The sequence below is a fragment of the Sciurus carolinensis genome, chromosome 7, assembly GCF_902686445.1.
Source record: "Sciurus carolinensis chromosome 7, mSciCar1.2, whole genome shotgun sequence".
Taxonomy (NCBI): Eukaryota; Metazoa; Chordata; class Mammalia; order Rodentia; family Sciuridae; genus Sciurus; species Sciurus carolinensis.
The window spans coordinates 16,348,273-16,358,192 of NC_062219.1; the positions used below are offsets into that span (position 1 = coordinate 16,348,273).

Below are 9,920 nucleotides of genomic sequence, written 5' to 3' on the forward strand. Positions count from 1 at the left end.
GTGAAAGTTCTAAGGAAGTGTCATCTGTCCATCACAATTTTGTGTTTTCCTAACTTGCTCATTTTTCCCCTCATTCCTTGATTTTGGAAAAGGTTTTGGGGGACTGGGGATTATATATAATCTTTTATCTCTGAATATGATCTTTGTGTCCAAAGACTATTAGATAAGATGACTTACACAGGGGTTCCAGAGCTTTTAGTCCCCCCACTGCTTCTGCATCCCCAGGGAAATAATTAAATATTGTACAAATGTTTATACTCAGTTGCAAATTTTCTTACTCCTTAAAGACTAGTGTCACAATAATTATGCAACACCTGGTAATCTACCTTGAATATGTTATAATTATAGCCCAAGGCCCCAAACCCGAACATAGTATTCTAGTCTTGAGTAATAATGCCTATATCTGGATTCTCTCAGAGGTTTGATAAAACAAAAAGACCAAGAGAAAACTAATATTAAGTCTCATTTTCACCATAAACATGGAAGAAATTAAGTCTGTCCTTTGGGATTTTATCAGTTACCCAGAGAGTTTTCAGTTCTCAGAATATCTCATTGTTCTTTATGGATCAATGTTGTGTCCAGGGTGGGGACATCATTTTTCTTTTGGCTACTGTTTCATCTTCTTTTTAGTTCCTTCTCATTTCTGCCTCCTCCTGGACCTTTGGATCTATGATTTGGAATCATAATTTTAAAATAAATTTCTTTATTTATTTGTAAATAAATTTCTTTATTTATTTGTAAAAGAGCAGTCATCGTCACAAGTCTAAATTCTGTCTCAGCAATTAACAAAAATTCTCTGGTGTTCAGACATGAGGAAAAGTAGGGGGAAAATTCACAGCTTCGTCTCACCCCCTTTAACCAAGATGCAATACCCCTGCCCATTCCAGGAACCCTAACTTGTAGAATATTTTGTCTCTGTAAAACTAGGTTCAACGTTTTTTTCTAGAGGACCAGTTATCCCCTTCTAGCCAAGGCCTCTTGCTGACCCTGCTTTCACTGCAAAACATTTCAGAAGGGTTGTTCCTGGCCCCACATCCCTGTCTTCCACTCTGGGCCCTTCATGGTCTGACTGCCAACCCTGGACTGGAGGTGCCTCCCCAAGGTTGCCAGCCCACTCCGTGTTGCTCAAGGTCATGCTCACGTTTCAGCACTTAGGTAACTCCACCTCCAGCCACAGCTGACAATCTTGAATCTCTTTCCCTGCAAACCGCCCTCCTCTCTTGGCTTCTGATGCCAGCCCCCTCCTGGTTCTCCTCTGCCTCCTGTCTGAACTGCAGTGGCTTCAGTGAGCTGCTTCTCCCACACCCCAGCCTCAGAGGTCCAGCTCAACTCACGACCCAGTTCTTTGCTCATTGGCAGGCATCTGCTATTTATGTCAACCTGTACAACAAACAGAGATTCTCCAAAGATAATGAATGTATTTGGGAGTAGCAGAGCAGTGTACCAAGAATACACGTGGGCATATTCAAAGAGATTGAGGTAAGGGGAAATCTTAAAGGGCGAGACAAGGAGGATTGCATAAGATGTTTTGGAAAACAGTCTTGGCTACAGGAATCAATAACAAGAGTGGCGTCAGTCCCAGGTTGGACAGGGAGGTCCCGGGAAGATGTCCTTGCAGAAGTACTTTTTGCACAAAGCGTGGTGGCCTTCGTGCAAGGTTGTCGGTTTGCCTCTGCAGCTGTGACTTCACCTGTCTGCCGCAGGTTCCCCAAGTCGAGACGTGAGCAGATCTCAGCCTCTGGCTTCCCATCTGCAGCACCCCACACTCAGTGTCAAGGCGCCTGCTGATATATTTAAAGGACATACATGACATCTATGTCTGTTCACTAGAGAAAGTAACAGTATGGGGAATATTGTTTGGCCATCAATAGTTGGCAGAGTAAGGAGTGTTCCAGCCCAGTGTTTTTCACATATTTTATTTTAAATCACAAAGTACAATAATAAATACATTTTAGCTAGGTGCATTGGCACACACCTGTAATCCCAGCAACTCAGGAGGCTGAGAATCACAAGTTCACAAGTATATTGTGGTGGTTCCCAGCATAAACCCAGAACCCAACTGCCTGGATTGAATCAGGCCAATGCCACTAGACACTGTGTGATCTTGTTAAGTTATTCAACCTCTCTGTGCAACTCAGTGCTGCTTGTTTCACCAGTTGTTGTTACTGGGAAAAAGCATCCAAGACAGCACTTGCTGTTGTTTGTGAAGAGTCTATAAACAGTGGGACATTCCAGCATTGTCCCACTATGACCACAGCATATCCTGACTTTGGGGATGGGAACACATCTCCACAGGGGTCCTGTTCCAATGCTCTATAGAGAAAATTCAATTGTTTCTTCTTCCCATTGATGAGTCCAGTAAATGGAGGTTGAACATGCTTCTCCAAGGGCTTGCGCAGTTGGCACCTCCACCTGGATGTTGTAAAACCACCTCAAACTAAAGCAATTCAAATCAATGTCACCACTGCTAGGTATCTGTGTCCCCTAAAACTCCCATGTTGACAAGTTGCCTGTGCGATGATATCAAGAGGTGAGGACTGGAGAGGAGGTGATCCAGTCATGAGGGTGGTGTCCACAAGAATGGATTAGTATACTCACAAAAGAGGTTTGAGGGGGCTGCCCCCCTTTTGCTTTCGTATCCCTTCTGCCATGGAAGGACGCAGCAAGAAAGCCCTCACCAGACCCTGAATGCCAGAGCCTTCAGCTTGAGCTTCCCAGTCTCCAGAACTGTGGAGGAAAAAAAAATTCCATACTTTATAACTTACCTGGTCTCAGGTATTCCATTATAGCAGTACCAATAGACTGAGAGACCCATCTTCCACAGCTGAACATGCTTCGCTCCTGTATTCCTTTGGCCAGAACTGTTTAACACCATTCATTTTCTTTCCCGGTCTAGAAAGCTGAGATTCATCCACCCCTCTTATCAGTAAGTACATCCTAATGATTCCATGTTTTCCGGATTCCAGGCCTGTCCCCTCTCTCCGGGATTTCTCCTTTGTCTCCCAACTAGTCTGCACCTCCTTCAGTATGATCACTCTCCTTCCATTGTCTCTACTACTCCTTCAGAGAGACTGCTAAATGCAAATGTGATCGTGCCATGCTGGCTGAAATTAGGTTTAAAACACTTTCCATTTTTCCCTTTTCCTTCAGGTCACAGTCCAAAACCTCTTGGCTGGCACACAAGGCTCATCTTGAGCTGGTCCCCACTTTCTGCTCCCCTCCCCACACCCTCACTCTGCCCAATACCTTACCAAACCTGGGGCTCCCAAATAGGAACTCTTTCAGTATGCTCTACCCAGCCTACAACCACTCTTCCTCCACATTCCCATGGTTCCAGCAAAGTCCCTCTCTCCTCTGCAGGACCAGCATGGGTCTCACCTTCCTGGTGAAGCTCTTTCTCACTTCCCTCATCTTAGCAAAATGTCACTTTTGCACCATCTCATGGCTACCATCCATCTCTATCACACCACCTATGAAGACTTTGCATGATCTGGTCTCTGCTCAAATGATACCTTTCCAGAGGAACCTTCTCTCTGCACACTCTCTCCCTTGTCCTTTATATTTCTCTTTCATTGTTGTGACTGCTTGAAAATTACATATGTATTGGTTCATTGCTTCACTGTTCCTCCAAAATGCAAATTATAAACACAAGGACGTTGGTGTTCACCTTCATGTCTCCACTTCCTAGAACCACTGGTTCAAACAGTAGTGCTCTCCAACTCACTGACAACAGAAAAGGTTTGTTGGGTCATCTGTCCTCTCATTACATTGCAAACTCCTGAAGACAAGGACATGGCTAAAGGTTATGTGTACTCTCAGAACAAAGAATGGTGCTTAGCATGTGGTCGGTGTCCCACATGAGTGAATGAGTGAGGCTACTCCACTTCCAGCGGTGCATACTATTTTTCTTGATTCCTAAATACAAATGTATAAAAGGGTAGGTCTCTTTCATCTCTTGCCAGCATTGGCCCAGCTGGGTACTGGTGGTTTTAAGTCATAGGAAGTCACAATTGTCCCTCTGGAGAGAAACTCCTGTGGGTTTATTATGTTTCAATTAACAAAGGAAAACTGTCACTTCTTCCAAGGTCCTACCCACAAGTGGAATCTCTAGTCACCTTTTCCCTCAGCATCAATCTCAGCTTTGCATACCTTGCAGGTTCAAGTCACCACTGTGAGACAGTGGCTGAAGAATTGAGTGTGACATCAAATCATGGTTCCACTTCTAATCTTACCTGGCTGTGCCATCAGCAAGTCACACTCTCCCGTAGTGGTTATTTTCACATCTGCAAAGTAGTAGGAATGGTTGCGAGGGTTACCACCTAAGCCATCTATTGTGAGGACCAAGTCCGTTTTTCCCAAGTTCATTAGAGAGCAATGTGTGGTCCTACCACGCACATTTGTAACCGGTGCCACATGACTTACCATGTGAGTCTGACACTCGGTCTGTCGGAACCTTGCTCTGTGAGACCCATTCATGCCACTGGTCTCATGACATGGTTAAATTACCCAAAAACTTTCTAAATATCTATTCTCCATTTCCGTGCTTATCTCACCATGGACCAATAGCAAACAGCTCACCAGCGGGCACCCGTTCAGACACTACAGCCTGAAAAGCACTGTGCCTTATAAAGGTCTCATTTTGTAATTATGAATGACTTGTAAACTTTAATAACTATAATAATAGCAATAATAATTTGGCATTGTTCATAGAATGAGACACTGATTTTAATTTCCTCTTCTGGAAATTTTTCATTAAAATGCAGATGATCCTAGTGACCCAGAAAGACGTGACCCTTCCAACTGAAGCCACAAGGTCTCTGCATTGTTCTCTTACCACATACCATGGAGGGTGGTGTGAGAATCCTTGTTTGAGAAATCAGCCTCCCTGTTCTATAGGGGTCTCTGTGGATGTTGGAATCCTAGCATGCTACTGAATGCCACAGCAGGTCCCACCCCAGTGGACAAGTGGGAGGACCTGATATTCCTTGTGTCAATTATCTGGACAACTGAGAGGTCATTCTAGAAACAAGAACTCCAAAAGAACTACTGATGGGGTGGCAGAAGCCTTTTTACTGGGGTCTTGTGATTAGAGTCAAGAAGAGATTTCTAGACCTCACTACATTGGTGGTTTTCACCACCAGCAAATGGACCAATATCCAGGGTAGGCAGGTCCTAAGTTAATCCTATCAATGAGCAGTTGATCCCGGTTTATAATATTTTGGGTCTAATAATACCCAAAGCTACCTATCACTGACACCCTATTAAATTTCAGGTATTTTATTATAAATGCTATCTCATAAAATATTCTTACAATCCTGCAAGGTAATTCTCTTAGCCCACTTTTTGTTATTGTAACAAAACACCTGAAACTGGGTAATTAATAAAGAATAAGAAGTTATTTGGCTCACAGTTCTGGAGGTTGGAAAGTATAAGAGCATGGCTCCAGTATCCCCTCAACATCTGATGAGGACCTTCTTGCTGCATCACAATGTGGCGGAAGACATCACATATCAAGACAGATCAAGCTTCCAGAGAGAGCTTGCTTTTACGACAAAGCAATTCCTTCAATAACCTATTAATACATGAATCCATGAGTGGATTAATCAATTATGAGGGTAGAGACCTCATGACCAATCACCTCCCAAAGATCCCACTTCTCAACATGTCTGTATTGGGGACCAGGTTTCCAACACATAAAATTTGGGTACACATTCAAATGATAGCAATAATCTTCTTGCAATGTTGATTATTATATTCTATGGAAAGATAAAGAAACCAAGTTGCCAGGTCTCTAGGGCAAGGTTGTGGTTTGAGGTCTCAAGGTTATGGGCATGCAGCACCCCTTCCTCCCATCCTCGCTGGCCTTGGTGGAGCCTGGTGGCCCATGGGAGAGCATCAGACCCCAGTCAGCCTCAAAGGAATACCCATGCAAGCCTCAAAAAATTTACTGTTCAAATCCCAAATTTGAAGTAGCCAAGTTCTGTTTTGATAACCGAAGGCAGTTTTCCCTTTCTCTTTCTCTGCTTTTGAGAACTGAGACCCTCCAGAATCAATTGGTAATTATATTATAGTATCTGCCAGATGCCAGTTCCACTTTCCCCTGACACATGGGATGCAGATCTGAGGCTGGGCCCACCCCAGACCCACTAAGACAGAGTCTGCTGGGACCAAGCCTGGCACTGGTGTTGTTAGAAAGTTTCCATGTGATGCCATTGTGCAACCAGGGCTGAAGACCAGTGTCCCCAACCATTTAGAGGCAACCTTGTGGGTGAAAATTGTATTATTCTTCAACATTGCTCTCTCAGTCTGCCTTTATGCTTTTGCTCTCCTAACTACTTTCTTCTCCTTCTTGGCTCCTCAAAATCCTCAGAGTCAACACCATCATCATCATCATTATCATCATCAGCCCCGTAACTTTTCGTCAAATGTGCCCATGTCTACAGATAGGCACCATTCAGTCGCCATGTGAATCCCATCGTACAATTTGAAATTGGTAAAGCAATTTTCCAACAGTTTTGAAATATGGAGAGCAGATCTTTATGAACACACAAAAACACCTAGATCATAAGATTATAAAGGGGGGTCAGACAGAGTTGTATAATTTTACAAATAAAAAACTATCACGCCATCCAGAAAACTACTTCCTTATTTAAAAAGAAAAGAGTATGGTCTATCAGAAGCTTATACAGAGAATTAGTTAATCCTAGGGATCATAAAATGTTGAAAAAGTGGAGAATGGCATTTCTTTCTAGTTTTCATATTTGAGATAACAGGAAAACCTATTACAGTATGTCACATACAGACAGTTTGAAAAACAGACCAAATTATTATATGGTATGTCATGGTAGAGCAATAATGTTACAGTTGAGAAAATGAACTGGGTAGTAAGTATGCCTACTATATTCAGTGTAGACGGCAAAGCAATAAATTGTAGAATAAGTAATAAACAGCATTAACCTTCTCTGACCTCACTGCCCAACCCATGGAAAGAGAAAATTATAAAATATTCCACCGATGCCCTTTGGCTGTCTGAGCTCTTGTGAACTTAGAAAGAGGTTTTACATTGAAATCCCAGAAATGCAGTAGAGCATAATGAATGACGATAAGCCTCGAGGTACTTCCCAACTGTCCCTGTATATATCACAGAACGGTAGCAAGAGCCACCATTTCAGAAAATAAAAATTCTAGTAAATTCCTGATTCTAGTGAGCCAAGAAATGGACAATCTTTCTGGAAAACAGAATCTAATTACACATGGTGCTGCCTCCTCTGTGTTGTCCTTTAAAACCAGTCAGGCAGGGCGGGGACCTAGCCAGACGGCACACGTGGAGAGGTTAGGCTGGGCCCTCCGTGGTTGGATCCTGGAATGCAGTGGTGGGTGGGTTCTGGGCCCAGAGCCCCACTGTGAATGGTGGACTGTGTCCCTCTTCCTGACTCCAAGGCCACTGCCCCCCTAGGTACCCTGTCCTCTCCCAACATCCTTCCTGCCGGTTCCCCACATCTTGCCCACCCCAACCCACCACCACACTCTCCTCCCACACTCTTTTTGATCTTCCAGGACCAAAGTGGCAGCTGCCAATTGGGATAAACCCCTGTGTGACAGTGACAAAAGCATAGAGCCTGTACTGGGTTGAGACGTGCCCCCCACACCACATGCCCTTCCTGGAACGTCAGACATGACTTCATGTGCAGGTAGACTCAGGATGGGGTCATGCCAATATGACTGGTGTCCTCACAAGAAGAGGAGGGAGACCCAGACGGACACCCAAAGGAAGTCACTGTGAAGAGACACGGAGAACGCCATGTGACGGCAAAGAGAGACTGGGGTGCCTTCAAGCAAGGAACGTCAAGCAAGGAATGTCGAGGCTTGCGGAGAACCGCTGAGGACCGCCGAGGACTGCCAGGAGCCACCAATGCTGGAAGAGACGGAAGGGTCCTCACCCAGAGTCGTCACAGAGCCATGGCCTGCCAACATCCTGATCGTGAATGTGTGGCCTCTACAACACAGTGGACTCCTGCTAAGCCACCGTGTGGGAGGGGCTTCGTTACCCCACCCCTGGGAACAAGCACAGAGCCTAACTAGGCACACGTGTCCCTGGCTACTATGACTTCCTACAGAATTGGAGCAGAAATTAAGCCTCATCTCCAGTGACCACGCGGAGTGCTTCACAGAGTCACTTGGTTCTCTGTGTGGGGAAGGGCTCCAAGAATCTTGCCCTTGGGCATGAGCATTGTCTGCCATGGACCCAGGAGAGGCGACACCAGCCTTGGGCCGCATCCTGCCTCCCACGGCCCAAGCCTCAGTACCCACGTTAGCTGGGTGGCTTCCACAGTCACCTGCCTGCCTGTCATGTCAGTGTTTCTCATTTTTTTACTTTACGGGAGAAAAAAATGAAATGGACACAAAGCAGCACACTTAGAATCAGGAGTAATCTTTTTCAAATGCTGGTTGTCTAAAAGTCTAACCCTTTTTATTATTGTATCTTTATTGGTCCATGGTTATGTATTCATATAAGCACACAACATAATCTGGTTAATTTCACCCCCCTCAGAACCTCCCCTAGTACCTCCCTCTGCCCTCCTATCCTCTCTTCTCCTGATTAAAATCCTAATCTTATTTTTTAAGTAGAATAATTAATTCTTTTACAAACACAGTGAATGTCAGTTGATTTCTTAACTAATGGAAACTGGCCCCAGGACCTAGTAAGTGGTAGGCCAAAGAACATTAGAGAAGAGTCCTGAAAGGAAGGAGCAGCCTATAAAACTTGGAAGATTTAAAATATAACGTCAGAGTGGTTTCAGAAAATTTGTGGGGTTGGAAAAAAGGTTTTTCACCGACAGGGTTGATTATAAATTCTCAGAAGAAAAACAGAATGGATTTGGCTTATTGTATTAGCTTACTATTCCCAGTACTTAGCATAGTATTTGGCAAGCAGTAGTTCTAATGAATAAATTAGAAGACAACATATGTTAATTTTTCAAAATAACAGATATTTAAATACCAAAGCTATTTGAACCAAAAAATATATATGTCATCTTGATAAGCTATAATTATTCTATGCTCTTTCTACTCAGTTTATTAAGAGAAGGATAGTGACAGTTACTTCAATGTTCTTAAAGTCAGAATCCAAGAAGAATATTAATACTGCTACTATAAAAATAATAGCAACATTCACATAACCCTCACTAAATGCCAACCACTGTCATGGAGCTTAATTTACACCTACTTTTTAATTCTCTCCACTCTTCACCTTGAAGAGAGGAATGGCTAAAAGGGCAAGTCACTTGTCCACATCACAGGGACCCCCATGCCATGCAGCAAAGTTTTACCAAGTACAAGCACTTGTCTGGCCACCACCCTGAGGAAAGGGAACAGGAAGTCTCTGCAGAAGGATTTCCTCCTAGTCACAATCCACTGACGTTCCTCCAGACCTTCAATGCTGAACTTCCACAGATTTATCTTCATTAATCTGAGTTTTAGACTCAGCAAGCTCTCGCTTACCTACTTCTCTCTCCCGAGTCAGGCAGGTATAAAGCAACCCTTAGAATCACACCAAGAACAAGGTGTGACTAGCAATGTGATTGGGAAGAACCCAGGATTCAGGCTTGTCTTCCTCAGGGGTAAGTAAGTGTTTGCAATAAATTAATTGAGCTTGTTTTAAAAGCTGACCTGTTTGCTCCAATAGCTATCTTTTCAGCAGTTGCAAATCCCCTGGGCATGGTTAGGATGGCCAGAATTGCAATGACATGTAAAACAGACAAGCAAGAGGACAGCCACAATGGGTTCATTTGCAGAATCAAGACCAATGATTTTCTTTTGCCAAACCTCCTGGAGGTTTTAGTAAATTTTCTGAGCATACATGAGAAATTAGAATGGAATCTGGGGAGTTTTGCTAATGGGGACCATTTACTTGATGTGGT

At 43.7% G+C, this 9,920-nt stretch overlaps 1 long non-coding RNA gene across 1 annotated transcript; it reads right to left on the minus strand.

Annotated features, from left to right (window-relative positions):
• Nucleotides 1-1,326: 1,326 nt before the first annotated feature.
• Nucleotides 1,327-5,572, minus strand: LOC124988803 (uncharacterized). The gene is made up of 3 exons (XR_007109494.1): nt 5,409-5,572; nt 4,233-4,283; nt 1,327-2,727 (listed from the first exon to the last, which is right to left on the minus strand). It is a non-coding gene; the product is annotated as an uncharacterized LOC124988803 (long non-coding RNA).
• Nucleotides 5,573-9,920: the final 4,348 nt, after the last annotated feature.